We start from the raw sequence: 15,790 nt of genomic DNA, 5'->3' as shown, positions 1-15,790 counted from the left end.
TGAACTCCATAATATCATTCATTAGCTTCAAAACAACATAATAAATAAAATATATTTCCAGCATTACAAACAAATCTGCGTGATATAAATACCAGCGTTATTCAAAGTTTGACCACTTAATCATCCATCAAACACGATTAGCATTCATAAAGGTTTATTGTCTTCGATTCTATATGGGTACAAGCTCGCCTTAATCGTTCAATAGGCCACTGGTTACACGACAACCGTGTAAACTAGTAACGATGTTTTTATAGCTTGAAATCACTGAGGTAATGTTTGACCAACTCTTAAGAACGATTGAAGGGAATGAACAAAAATCTTTCTTAAAGACTTCTTTATGTTTAACGTGCATTTTATCGACATCCTTGGGAAGAATAGCACTGGCTTCACCTGGCCCTGACATATTAGGAGCCGTTTCCTTTTATGTGGGTCTGATTATAATTTTCGTATCGTTTTAAAGATGTTTCCTGTCTTGTGTGTCAGTCGCAGGATGCGAAGAGACTGCGTCAAGTTAATCTAAGCACGTAGATACACATGCGGACATAGCCATTTGTAATAAGTTCTGAGGTGTAGCAACATATGTGAGCCGATATCAAATAGGACCCAATTATTATATCTGTGGTTGATGTTCACAAGCGGCGATGACAAGCATCCGATAAAAATGCACGTTCGCTTGTTCAATGTAGTAACAGAAAATCGTTCTTCGCTAGCAGTGGTCCATATACTCGTACCTGCGCCAATGGGCAGTTTAGTAACACTTAATTAATTTATCTTCGTGACGTGTAGCAATCTATTGTTTATGGCCGATTCGACCTTAACTTTTAAGTTGATGAGAGATGATAGCAAGATAACTGAAGTGTTGGAGCATTTGAAAGTGTTAAGGACGCGAATTAGTTATTGTTTGGAATTTATTTCTGTTGTTAGGCTTATAGCAGTTCAGTTATGTTGATATATCATTATGAGCACATAGTATTGAAGTGCGTTTAAATTTGCGGCTTTTGTAGATCGTGATGTATCTAAAAAATTAAGTGGCGTTGAGCGCGGTCGGGTTTTGTATGGGTCACCGCTAGTGGCTAAACATACGCGCTTCCTTATTTCGAGGGGCTATCTATCGGTCCTAGTTGTCATCTTTGGATACAAATCGTTTACGCCCGTTATTAAAAAACAATCCATTTTTTTTTAAGATTGAAACGTAGATTCTTCTTAGAAGTTAAATTACGAACGAAACATGGAAAATTCGTTTTAAAAATTAAAAATTGCGAACACAACACACCCTACATAGGTATTTTAGCTACAATCTGCATTGCTTAACTCTTACAATGAACCTACAAAGTATTCCATTATAAAAGATTCACATACGATTTGTCACGCACGGAAACATGTTGGTAACTTGGTATTTCCACCAATTTCATATTTTATACACCGAAATGTTTGTTTCACCTTATTTCTATGGAATAGCAATTAATTTTGAATATAACTGGAATCACCAAAGGCAAAAATGCTGTGAATTAAGAGTTCTTCTTATATTGGTTTGATGGGTAGTTCCACGTAATAAACCGAAAACACTGTTTACATATTACAAGCTGTTTTAATAATATTTTATAAGTTTTTATTATATTAATATTTTCAACAACAAAATTATTAGTTCTTTTACAAAATTAATTGAAACAAAAGTAGAAGTACAAAGTTGAGCAATATCATGTAGGCAGGTTAGCTCAGATCGAAGGTGGTATAACTTTTAGAACTTTCCCAATTTCTCTGAAATTTTGCCGCCCCAAATAGGTCATAGACGGTTTAAGTATATTCGTTTGGATTGGTAGGAGGGGGACTTAAGTTCTTTAGCCCATCAGGATCTACCAGGGATCCAAGTAGAAGACCATGTTATGCAGCAGAAATGGATCATTATCTTTGAACATTTTTTTTTCTAATAAACTTTATTTTGTGTATTCATGTCAAATTTTAGTTTAATAGGAGATATTTAGTATCGAAATAAGTAGTTTGTGCCCTAAAGTTCACAATTACACATAGTTTCAGTACTTTGTTGTTAGTGTTGCCACTCCCAGTTAAGATTTGGTTTGATAGTGTCGAAACGCAGAATAGGGTTGCCAAGTCAATATATTTATTTAATTTTTACAATTATACTAGTATTCAATAAATCTAAATTGTAAAGTAGGATGCCGACCTAAACGTTTCGTCTTAAATGACGTGTAAAAATTATCGATTAAATATATATATAATTATAGGTGAATAAAAAAAGCAATTTTTTCATATATGTATAGTGTATACTAATACAAATTACGAAGGAAATTAAAATCGGTCTAGAAAGAGAGTCTAGGTAGAGCTGTGGTAGAGCACGTACGTGTAAACTATTAAAGATACTATTAAAATAAACTACTTACATTACAATTACTTACATTTTACATTATATTTTACATTTATTTGCGTTATATGTATGTGTGTTGTATATTTATTTTAAGATTTTAAAATTTAAAACGGTGGTCACAATTATCATTATTATTGCTTGTCTTCGGTGGCAGCCCTATTGAATCAGACCTCTACCGGTCAGTGGCTGGCTGATCGGCGCTCGGTTAGGTAATTGGGAACCTAATAAAATACCTTTTCCAATGACACTCTAAATTCTAATCAGGTGCCTATTATTACCACTGTCTCCCCAGACTACGGTAACTTTGATATAAAATTGTAAATGTGAATATTTTGTATTACAAACTACGGTAAACAACCTTAATATTATATTCAATTGCCAAGAAAGAATAATGGTATTATTGTAATGTTATTAAAATATATTTTATTAGCTAATTAATTCACTATGTTACCTACATTTCCAGTTTCTGAAATAAATTATAATCAAGTATTTAGAAAACATAAATAAAAATAATTTGATAAAAAAGATCCTCGAGCAAGAACTATTTAGTTGAATTATTTTTGAGATCAACATTTAATTTGTATTTTTTTTATTTTTTTTTTATTTTGACTATATTATTATTAATGTGGCAATTGCAATTCAATCACAATAGATTGCTGTATTGTATGTCACTTTATCAATAAATAATATGTTATCTTTTTTGAAATTACAATTCATTTATCATCTATGATAGATATTTGCATATTATCTGTGGCTGTAGGCGTGGCGAAACAGTAAGTAAATGTAAGCGCGGCAAAATATTTTTTATGGCGCTATTGACCTTTCAGTTGCATTTCGATTATCTGTGAACAGCGCGAAGCAGTGCGATAATATAAAGTGAAGAAAATATAATCATTGCAAATTTAAGTAAACGTTACCTTTATTGAGTTTAAAACGGCGTTTATTTGGGTAAATAACAATTTCGTATCGAATTTATTGTAGGTATTGAATAGGCTGAGTGGACTTGAAAGCATTGATCCGCGACAGTATTCGAATAAAAAGATAAAAGTAATATTCGTTCGATATTATTGTAGTCTGTTGAAATGTTATTGGGCAATTATGAAATAGCATATGAATGAATCATAACTTTTGCTTCTTATTATTAAGGATATTTGGACATTTGAAGTGGTTGTGGATATCCGACTGATATTTTAAAGATATAAATACTGTTTTAGATTTGCAATTCAGTAATAAGTCAAGCTTCCGCTCGTTTACTGGTATAAGTATGCAATATGCATATTGTACACATAGATACTTCGCCGCCTTGAAATTGAATGAAGCCACAAACGGCTTATTAGTAAGTTCTTTTTTTGAATCCTTGACAAATAAAAACATTTTTAGAGAAAATTTTACGAATAAATAACTAATTTACGTAATAAATAAATAATTATTTCAAATATTTTAGGGACATTTTAGCACGGAGACGTGGCAAGACTTTTTTACGCAAGTACATATTTCAATTCTCAAAACTGTGTACATTTTCTTGTTAGGAGTGAGTAATCTTTACTAATCTATGATTGTACATGTATAGTCTTCGCAGGACTATAGTATTATTTTTATTTATTATACTCGTAATATTGGGTTTTAAATGAAATTGCTTTTATCAATTACAATTTTTGTGCCTTAAAGGTCTGTGTATCTGGTATATCATATAGTGTGATAAGTGCAGTGTTAAAGGATGCTTTCTTCAATTTATTCGATGATTATTTAGCAGTTTAAGTTAGCGTAGAATTAGTCATTCCTCTTAGATTAGGCCACATTGATTATTAATATAATCATTATCTACCTACCGTGTCTTATTAATTATTTTGTGCTTTGTATATAAAAAACTACTCGACATCTTAAGAGCAGGGAGGAGTATGTGTTTAATGTAATTTAGTGCCCTATGTCCTTTTCTAAACCTCTGAAAACGGGTGTACAAAACTTGAGAATCGGTTATGTTGTTAAGGCGTGACCGCGTGAAAGCGCAACGAACAAACAAATAACTTACATTCGCATGTATAATATTAGAATTAGACAATTATTTTTGTCAATTATCTATGTCAATTACTTTTTTGTCTATGATCCAACCATAGATATAGAACGTAAAGCTAAGTCTATGGTCGCAATCACCAACACGTAGGGAGGAGTACGAAACGGTAACCAGTGCGTTATAATCTGCGCACGGAGCAGGTGGCGGGCGACGATTGCATGATTGTTATCTGCGTTTTGCGATCCGACCTCGCTGCGCGTGCGCCGCACACTGACGCGTTTTAATATATTGTTTATATAACCTCCCTTTTAATTATTATGTTTCATCGATCTGGTTTTTTAACTGTTTTACTCGTTATGACAGTAAAGCATTTTTTTAAATTGCATCAAAGGCGCATACACTCATGCCTAAGTTATCATTATTATTTATAAAGGATTGTAATATACCGTAAATTTAAATTTAAAATTTAAAAGATACAGGTATCGTTGTATGGTAGCAGACGAGCATGCAGTCCACCTGGTCCAGATGGTAAGTGGCTACTGCCGCCCATGGATTTCTGTAATCAATCCCAGATAGGATTAGATATTCCTACCCGAGGTCGGCCACAGATGCGCCGCTACCCCTGAGGACTAAGCTGGGAAGCCTCGGATAAGTATGTGTCCCTTGCCACACCCTTTAAACCAGAGCACAGCAGCGCCTAACACTGCTGTTATGAGGCAGAAGTAGGTGTGGCGGTGGTACCGCCGGAGTCGAACCACAAAGGGTTCTACCACCTAAAGTAGACTGCAAGCTCGTTTGCTCTTTATGCTTTTTAACCATATTTAAAAAAATGATTGAAATTGAATCCAATGTCGGTTACAGATACCGCCCTCCTAACAGGTTACGCCCTCGGCAGCCATCTGTCAGACCAGCCCCTAGATACAAGGCTGAATAAAGTAGGTAGGTAAATGTTTTTCAACATTTTAGTTCATATAGAAAAGAAGACACATTACAAATTAAACAAAAGAAATAAGTAACAAATTCACATCTATAAACATGTGCTTATTGTTCAATATTAAAATTTAATACTCACAGAAATAGCCTGCGGTGTACGTTGTTCCTTCTCAGCTCATAACCAACGTTTAGCTTGCCACGGTTCCGCGTTCGATACCTGCCGAGGGATATTTCAGAGTTAACCACCATTAGATGTGATCGTAATTATAAGATTACCAGATTATGAACGGTTGAAAAACAACGGTTTCTCTGTATAGCGCACAACAAAGATAATTCGCTAATATCGTTACGTGTTCCTTATAAATGTTAGATAAGGAACTAAATGTGTAGTCAGTTAATTGTTCCGCTAATAATTAGAAAAAGAAAAGATAGAGAAAGATATCAATGGTTAAGCTGCGTTTAGATTTTTGTATATTGTTATGACAATGTAGTAACATCAGTATTTTGTGTTGCTTAGTCAAATATTGTACAAAACAAATACAGGTCTGTGATTTTCGGCATAAACGACTTCATTTCATGTATTTTTTTCATATTGTATTAATTGGTTTTATTTAAATTCAAAAATACAAAACATATTAGAAGCTAATGAGGAGGAATTGTATTAAGTGCGCTTTTCTTGTCGCGCGTGTTTAAGATCGCACGCGCGTCCCACACACAAAGTAACAAGCTGCAGTTTCTTCGCTACCCGCGGCGAAATACGCGCGAGCGAGACGCGCGTGTAGGCTTAAGCGCGTGTATCCCTGTAGTTCAGGGACTGGAATAGGGCTACGGTAACCCCTGCCTGTCGTAAGAGGCGACGAAAAGGGGGCTTCCAGGGTTGTGGGCGGCAAGAGTGGGAGCTCGAACCGTCTAGTAAGCGATCTCGGGAAGGACGGCGGTGTGTGTGGTCGCATACCGTCATGAAAGCCAGATGGTGCGGGAGGAGCGAAAACTACTCCCTTACGGCAGAGCCCGATCGGGGCATCGCGCTTGGAGGAGTCCGGTTGTGTTCCTTGTCGAAGATCCCGGAGTTCTCCAACAAGCGTTGAGGACGGCCACCGGGGGGTTTTAGTGCGGTAAAAATCCCACATAACCCGGCGTCGCTCCCACGTCATCGGGTACGTTTTGAAGGTTTCCTCCTCGTTACAAGATAAGTGATTTTGTTTGTAGTTAATCTTTTAATAAGTATTATAATGAATCAGTTTAGTTTATTAATAATATATTACCTTATAGATTTTTAAGTAAAAAAATTACATCATTGAAGAATAAACAACACGGTACACGCCAATAATACAACTATTTTAATTTAAAAGTATGACATCACAGAGCTACTTCGAGATAATATTAATTAGAAAGCTATTAACTTTCTAATTAATATCATTTCGAAACTTTAAGCCAGAGCGAGCAATAAATTCTCAGATACACATCGATATCCGACGGTGAGGATGACCTTAAATAAATTCGATGCTCGCCGCCATTAAATTAAACATTAGGACCATTTGTTAGCGTTAGACTGGAAATGCTCAATCCCGGAAAACTCATCAATATCCGTTAAAATACTAACTTATCGTGAATCCCAGCAAACTCATTGTTTAAGCGGTAATCTTAAATCGACTTGAACTATCGTTGTTATCGACACGAGATATAATTATTTCCAGCTGCCTCGGGCCTCGGTTTATGCCGCCCTGGTACGCCGACGAACGGGACGTTTATTTTTATTAACCTAGCCTAGATTTTACTACAAATTAGTCACAGTATCGTGACTGCAAAAATGAGCTTTTGTTTTTAAGTAGAAATCGTGGAATATAAATTTCATCTTATTCATTTCGAGGGCAAACATGAACACGGGAAATTATGAGTGGTATAACTTAGATACATTGGGGACAGCGTAAAAATAAATTGTTGTGGTCCCTAGACTTTAATGGCACAATAAATTGCAGCGAAAGAGTGATTGAAATTTAAAGATGTGATTGTCATTATGCACTTACAAATATTACAAAATTTTGTTATTGCTTCCTTAATTAAACTTATTAAAACCTTTAAATTTTTCTATGTAACATTAGGTTCTTGCAAGAAGCGTACAGATTACCCGATGGTCAGTGTCAATTTCTGTGCTTATGGAAATCTACGAGTACTACTATTCCTAAATAGGAGTGGAATCCCAGGTTGACGCTGTCTGTCACCTACCTCTAACGACCAAGTTGAAAAACCCTTAAAATTTTGTTTTTGTCTACACGTATACCGTCTGGTTCTGTAATAAAATCTCCTCCAATAAACCCTATTGTAGGTAACAATCACCTCAATATTATCTTTTAATGTAGTCCAAAACCAACGTTGGTAGCTTAGTTTCGATACATCGATACAAAATCGATACGACGAACACGGCCGCCAATTAAACGGACACATCTGTCGCACTAATGGCTTATTCGTTGGCAACATTGGAGGACGCTAACGTTGGTAGCCCTGCGTACCTAATTAGACATAAACCACGGAAAGTTGGTTACTTACCGCTAATGGATCGGAGATCTACGGTTTATCTCCGTTTATTAACAGCGGACTCGCGTCTGCTTAGGGGGCTAATGCACGCGCGACAGTTAATGGCGACAGGCGTGGAGCAGTCGCTCGTGTGTTTCGTCTCTTAGTAGATCGGGGATTGGCCTATAGAGCATCGTAATCTTATATATAAAATTCTTGTGTCACAATGTTAATTACCGTACTCCTCTGAAACGGCTTTGCCGATTTTCACCAAATTTTATATGCATATTCAGTAGGTCTGAGAATCGGCTACTATCTATTTTTCATACCCCTAAGTGATAAGGGTTGTTCACCCTTAACATTTTTTTATTTATATGGCACAACGTTTGCCGTGTCAGCTAGTAATAACAAGCTATGATATCCGACTCATATGACTTCAACGTAAAACGCCGGGGGTCCAAGGTTTAAATCCCATTCACCGTTTTTTTCGAAATAATGTTCGTAGTAGTAGTCAATTAATTAACTTGAAGAAAACATTGTAAGGAAATGTGCATGCCTAAGAGATCTTTTAAAAAGTTTTCAAGTACTGAAAAGAGACCCGTGCCCAGCTGTGGGTCAGTAATGGCCACTATGCCTACCCCTATAATACTCGATCCACGTACCCCCCGTTGAGGCCTTTGCCCACAGGTGTCAAATCAATCAATATCCGCGAAATTCGTATCCTGTTCAGGCAAGTAGGCTATAAATTTGTTCATTTATTATTTGTTACAAACGTTTAAGAAAAGACTAAAAAATTACAAAGTAAATTGGTTTTAGGTTTTTTTTCTAAAGTAAGATATTGATTGATTGATTAATGTGTTCTCCACTTCACATTTACCTATGACCTGTTTTGAACATATTAAATTAAAAACCGTATAATTTTAACATTAGTTTTTTGCAACAAAAAAACAATTAAGTATGACTCCAAAGATGCGACAAAAACTATAATTCTTGTAAAGTGTTATAAAAAGTCCAAAGATAACATTAACGCCATTTTGTTATGATGGCATGTCTGGTAATGTCTTAATTGGCAAAGGAAGCAAAAAAATATACAAAAGGTAACGTAAATGGTTATTATTTAAACGAGCAAAAGCCCGCGGCTTTACTCGCGTTACGAAGTAATATTTTCATCCCCTATAACCTCTTGGGGGTAGAATTGATCATAATCCTTTCTTAGCGGATGCCTACGTCATAACATCTACCTGCGTGCCAAATTTCAGCCCGATCCGTCCAGTGGTTTGGGCTGTGCGTTGACAGATCACTATGTCAGTTAGTCACCTTTGAGTTATATATATTTAAACGTTGAAATTATATACTAAAATCGTTTTAGATTATTTCAATTATGGTAGGACAATGGTGGGACACTCATGGATTAATGATGATGTTGATTAGAATGATCCCTGAAGACTAAGTTGAAACGCTTCGGATATACTTCCCTTATAAACCTTCCCTTATAAGGGAAGTAAGGAAGACATTTACACTTGCACACATTAAACTTGCTTACAGTGGTAAGCACAACAGCGTTCTAGCATCGTCAGGTCCGGTCTTCAGGTCACAATACTACTCGTATGACCGTCCGTGACATGTCCACTTACTCTCAGGTCAACAGCATAATAATTTGTTAATAAGCTTAAAATACAACAGTTCTATAACAATAATATATGAGCTTCCGCAAGCTTTAAGCTCTTACTCTTACTAACTGAGTTTAGTCACGAATAAAGTTATAAACAAATAAATACAACAATGCTATCCATCTGATCCCCGGTCGTTGCTCCCAGCTAGGGCTGCCACCTGCGAAATTAAACAACGGGCTAAACGGAGCGAGGCAGTTACGATAACGGTTAGAAATGATAAACTGCCGAGTGTCTGCAAGCCCTCGGAATTAGGTCGGAACCGATGCTGCTACCTTTGCGAATAAACGCTGATTCTAATCGTAGATGACGATTTATGACCTTCATAAAGCCCTAAACTTAACTACATTGTTTTGGTGAAAAGGTGGTAAAAGCTTTGTGGTTAGATTGCGAAGTTGCCTTTAACATACCTGTTTCAGGGTGAATTCTGGGTGTGAAGGGTGTAATGAGACACACGAAGCGTTTCAATTTAGGTCTCAGGTGTAGCCACGTCTAAATGATCTTAAATAAGACTTCAATTCTATTTGAGATTGATTAAGGATGTCCACGGCTATTTAACATCAGCTGGTATTAAAGCAGGATGCACTACTTGACTACTCCAATTCCATTAAAAATATGATCATTTCGGTGGTAGAACCCTTTGTGATTCGACTGCACCACTGCGATAGAGGCACAAGTATTTCTGGTTGCGTTCCATTGGCCAACTTTAGAATACTAATTTTATCTAGGGTTGATTACAGAAGTTAGGCAGCAGTGGTCACTTACTATAAGTGCTCTCTGAGCACGATTATTTCTAAAGTAAAAAAGAAAATATATCACAAATTATCTATAACTTTATTGATTGCCTGATAATGATCAATGATTTGCCTGAATCTCTAATATAAGTCTGTTTTACCTTTAGGCTATAGCTGATCAATGATATCAATTTGTAAAGATGTCTTGTCGCACATAGTTGCAACATCTCTTTAGTATGTACTACGTAATAGTGTATTTTTTATTAATTGTCTTCATAGTGTGAAAACGCCTCCGCATTCCACGCCGTGTGAACTGATGTCTATGTAGGTATTATTGAACTAACGTTTAAGTTATAAGAGGTAGCGCAAGCAGAGAAGCGCATAAGTTACGGACTAAATACATAAATGGAAATATAATTTCACTTATATTTGTAAGTATGTATAACTGAATATTAAGATATCATTTTATTTATTTTTCTCTCAGAGTGAAATATTTATAACGCAGTCCACCAAACTAATCGCAAATTGGAATTCTCAGGCGTGTAGCTTAATTACTAGTACATATCTAATACCCATTGAAAAATCAGAATGCATACCTGAGACTTGCTTCTTGGACCATCAGATCAAGAGGCTTAATTTTAAACCACCTCTACCCATATAAAATGAAATGTAAGATGTAGTAAATTGATTCTTAATTGATTTACGTTTAAGACAATAAATTTAAGAATGTTTAATCGCTGTCCTTTGCAACTTGGACCAGAAGACCAAGGCGGTGCATTCGAGCAAGTTCATACAATTCACAATATAAACCACTATAAGTTGAACAAATTAAAAATGTCGATAGAGGTCCGAATAAACTTGTCATATTTTTATTGTTGTTACACAATTCATTACGAATGTTTTCAGTTATTTGACCCTCATTCACTGGTCTATACAGAAATAAGAGACTTATAAATGCGCTTTATTATAGTAGATTTTAATCGATTTTTTATTCATACTAGTCCATGGTTGCGGTTTTGTCTGCGTCATGTCTAATTTCAATGCATTAGTGGTTAAAAGTGACGTCTTGATCAAATCTTATTTTTACCGCATAATGAATTAAAATTAGAATTGAAGTATTTCTTATTTGGACATATTATTGCCTGTGATGTTGTTATTAATTCGTGTCGGCACTTTTAATTATTTGTTACCAATTTCAGTTATCTTTTTGTTCACTTATTTCTGGCCTGCACTACATCATCATCATCATCATCATCATCATCATCATCATCAACTCATTATTGTCCGACTGCTAGACATGGGTTTCCTCTCAGAATGAGAAGGATTAGGCAATAAACCACCGCGCTGGCCAAATGCGTATTGGTAGACTTCATATACCTTCGAGATTTTTTTTAATCTCTCAGGTATGCAGGTTTCCTCACGATGTTTTCCTTCACCGTTTTAGCAAGTGATAATTAATTTGTAATACGCACATAATTTCGAAAAATCAGAGGTGCGTGCCTGAGATTTGAACCTCGCACCCCTCGATCGAGAGGCCGAGTTTCTTAACCACTAGGCTATCACTGCCTTTTTAAGGCACTACATACAGCATTCTAGCCTGATCACTAATTTACCATATACTTCTATAATTAACTTTTCTTGTTTTATTTAAATTATATTACGTACACTCAATTTTATGTTTTATCTAAACTTTTTAAAATCAATTTCAGTTCTTAGGTTTCTGTGTCTTGAACAAACAGACAAACAACAGCTTTATTTAAGTATACACAGATAAAGTAGTAGTAAGAGACAATTGGAAAGTAATTATTTTTGACAATAGTAATAACATGTTTATAAGTAACTGCATTGTAGATAGTAGATACAACAATTAGTGATTTATGAGTGCACTTGAATAGGTTCTAGATAACTTATTTAATTGATTTTCTTTGTGTAAGCAAGGTTTATACGAGGTTTATGCACTGTTATTATAAATAAACTAGCTGACCCGGAAAACGTTGTGTTGCCATATAGATAAACAAATGTTAAGGGTGAACAACCCTTATCACTTAGGGGTATGAAAAATAAATAGTAGCCTATTCTCAGACCTACTGAATATGTATATAAAATTTGATGAAAATCAGTAAAGCCGTTTCGGAAGAGTTCGGTTACTAACATTGTGACACGAGAAATTTATATATAAGATATTATTCGTTAAAATTAATATAATGATGCAAATGCTATAAATCGTAAAAACGGACTTAGGTACAAATACATTAAAAAAAATGTCAAAGTAACCAATGAAGCGTAGATTTTCGTGTAATTACCGTTATTAGACTGATGAATTATCAATGTCGGATTGAGAAGGAATTGTAGGCAATACTTCTTTCAGCAATTATTTGAATGAATAAAGGTGGTAAACTCTTGGTACATCACATGGGAAAGCATCACCGCCAAAACTTTTTCTGCCTAATAACAGCAGTGTTATGCGCTGCTACGTTCCGGGTTGAAGGGTGTGGTTAGGGTTATACTTATCCGAGGCGTTCCAATTTAGTCCTTAGGGGAGCAACGTATCTGTAGCCGATCTAAGAAAGTTTTATCTTATCTGAGGTTCATTATAGATATGGGCGGCAGTAGCCATGTAAAACAAGGTCGACGGCATACTACGTACACTTTTCTCTAGTACGTACATGGCATTTGCACCATTGAAAATTTCAAGGTGTGATTTAATTTATCGTAATTTTATACAAATAATTGAAATCGAAATGTCCAGCGGAAATTTGCATAGTGATTGCCATATAAGAGGTTTAAGCCATATACACTAGTTTTAGTGCCACGGCCCTTGTCTGATACGTAACGTGTCTGACGATATTAATGCAGCATAATATGTAGAACTCTTGAAGGTGGTAGGACCCTTTGTGGTTCGACTCCGGCGCCACACCTATTTCTGTCTAATAACAGCAGTATTAAGCGCTGCTGTGTTCTGGTTTGAAGGGTGTGGTAAGGTAGACATATTTTACCCAGGCGTTCCAGCTTAAACCTTAGAGGTAGCGGTGCAGGTGCGGTGCCTATTTGAGATCGATTACAGATGTCCATGGGCGGCAGTAGCCACTTACCATCAGGTGGACTGCATGCTCGTCTGCTTCTTCTATATTAAAAAAAATGTTGACGTATATCGCAAATACGTTTACAAAATGTTGACTGATTGTTAAAATTACACATAAAAGCTTTATTAGCTTTAATTTTATTTTAGCACCAAAATTAACACCAAAAGTAAATGGCTGCCAATCAATCACGGCATATCTATATTATAAATATCTAAGCGTCGAAACTTTTATGGTTTCCGCAAAATTTAAATAATTCACATAAATAATAAAATAAACAATACTGTGAGAATTGGCTGAATTAATCGATTGAGCAAACTAGTTGTATTCGCGACTTCTTCTCATAAGATTATATTTAAGTTGTATGGAACCGCAGAGCAATTACCTTATATTAGAATAATAATTTTAGTGTATATTACTTAAAAAATAGACAATTTTTCAAGGTGATAGAAACCTTTGTGGTTCGACACTATACTACATATTTCTGCGTAAGTAGGTATAAACAGTGTTTGTATGTGTAGTTCCGGGACTAGAATAGGGCTACGGTATCCTGTCGTAAGAGGCGACTAAAAGGGGACTTCCGGGGTTGCCGGCGGCAAGAGATCCCGGAGTTCTCCACCAAGCGCTGAGGACGGCCACCGGGGGGGTTTTAGTGCGGTAAAAATTACACATAAACCGGCGTCGCTCCAACGTCATCGGGTACCTTTTGAAGGTTTCCCCCTCGAAAACAAAAAAAATGGTATAAAAAGTGTTAAGCGCTAATATGGAATATGGCTTTGAAGGATGACATCACAGACATAATATATTGGGTACAAAACAAATACAGGTCTGTGGATGACATAAATACTTGAGAATTTCGAAAAAAATAAAGAATCAGACGAGCGCAATTCGCATTAAAAATAGATTAAAAATAGTTATGTCTATATTCCAACAGGTTATATTGGAATAAAATTGACGTAGTATATTTAACCAAGTGCGAGACGAACTTGTACACGGAGGGTACCGTATAACCAAATTTTTATTTAATATTTATTTTTATTTTTATTATTTTTTTATCATAACAACCACAGTTCCGTTCTAACCCTACCAATACGGAACTCCAAAAATAGTTCACGCTTCCCCAAATCCACGGAAAGTTGTGAGTAAAACTAGTACATATTTAATAAAAGATTTCAGCCAAATTCCTCGACACCATTTTCTCGCGTATATTCTGTGTGCGTTCCATTACGTGTCTAACGTAATTTACACTCAAGTTTAACGCATTCCTGCGCCGTAATCACTTGGCATTGACATCACATAATTACATAATAACTTGAATATTACCGCCGACCTCTGACACTGTTCAATGTGAAATTACCAAGTGACGTTTAGTTGTGGATTCCTAAATAAATGTATATAACATTTTTAGTTTTTTTTTTTATAATACAAAGTGAGCTAGATAGCATGCAGTCCATCTGATATTAAATTAATCCCGCCCATGGGTTTTAAAAACCAACCCCGGATAGGATTAGAATCCTGTTTGTCGAGCACAGATTGTTGGTACCCCTGAGGATTTATTTGAAACGCTTCGTATATGTGTACTCTTAAAATCTTCAAACAAAAACACAGCGGAGCTTTATGCTTCTATTATAAGCCAGAAATTGTTATTTAGGGTAGCAACGCATAGTGGTCAATCATAGGTAGGAACCTAAACTTATCTAGGGTTGATTACAAATATAGGCAGTTGCCACTTACCATCAGGTGGACTGCGTACGCGTTCGCCACTTCAATATTATAAGAAAACAATAGTATTATAAAGGTTTCGGTTTCATGACGTACGGAACCATAAAAAGCTCCGTCCGTTCGTCGTTCAATCATACAATATTGTCGCATTGAGACTGCCTACCGATCCGTAAACAAAATCAGGTGACATTGGTTTTTGCCTAATCACGAACAAATATGCAAAGAACGGCTTAAACTGCTTGAAGGTTGGTTTAACCGGCGATCAATAACGACACAAAAAGCTAACGATCTTGTTGCTCGATCGACGATCAATAATTTACAGGTCTTTCATACTGTCGATTAATAAACGCATATCGAAACCTTTTGTTGGTGACAGTGGACTATACTGTATTGATTTTTTTCAATACTACCATTTCTGTTTTTATGTCTTTTAATAGTGTGGATTATATTTAATTTTTGTGCTGATGTGGAGAGATTCAGAGCAGATTGTGGAGAGCTCAGCAGTGGGCTGTACAGGTCGCCTAGCAGCCAACGCTTATCCATTATTTTTTATTGGCCGATTATTTTTTATATCAAACTTTAATTTATTTGTTCTGTTTACATTTAATATTGATTTGTATGTGAATACCTGTAATGTACGATTACCTATATCGTAGTTTCTACGCATTCGTCTTTGTGTGCGTGTGTTTATGGCAAACACGACAATAATAAAAATAGGAAGAGTAAGAAGTACATGGCGAAGA

General features: G+C 35.7%; 1 protein-coding gene across 5 annotated transcripts in view; it reads right to left on the bottom strand.

The window, feature by feature from the left end:
* Positions 1-15,790, bottom strand: part of LOC140755969 (uncharacterized) — a 136,292-nt gene that overhangs the window by 27,239 nt on the left and 93,263 nt on the right. For 4 of the 5 annotated variants that reach the window (XM_073091335.1, XM_073091338.1, XM_073091333.1 and 1 more), the window contains one exon: positions 5,467-5,544. The exons of the other annotated variant lie outside the window; for it this stretch is intronic. The gene's annotated coding sequence lies outside the window, so the exon portion shown is untranslated. The remainder of the gene's footprint in view (positions 1-5,466; positions 5,545-15,790) is intronic. 5 annotated transcript variants of the gene reach the window in all.

Source organism: Epargyreus clarus, unplaced genomic scaffold (assembly GCF_041222505.1).
Source record: "Epargyreus clarus isolate Ecla_fem2 unplaced genomic scaffold, WU_Ecla_fem_2.2 ptg000034l, whole genome shotgun sequence".
NCBI classification, from domain to species: domain Eukaryota; kingdom Metazoa; phylum Arthropoda; class Insecta; order Lepidoptera; family Hesperiidae; genus Epargyreus; species Epargyreus clarus.
Note: the sequence above shows the minus strand (reverse complement) of the source record. Positions and strands in the feature narration are given on the sequence as shown.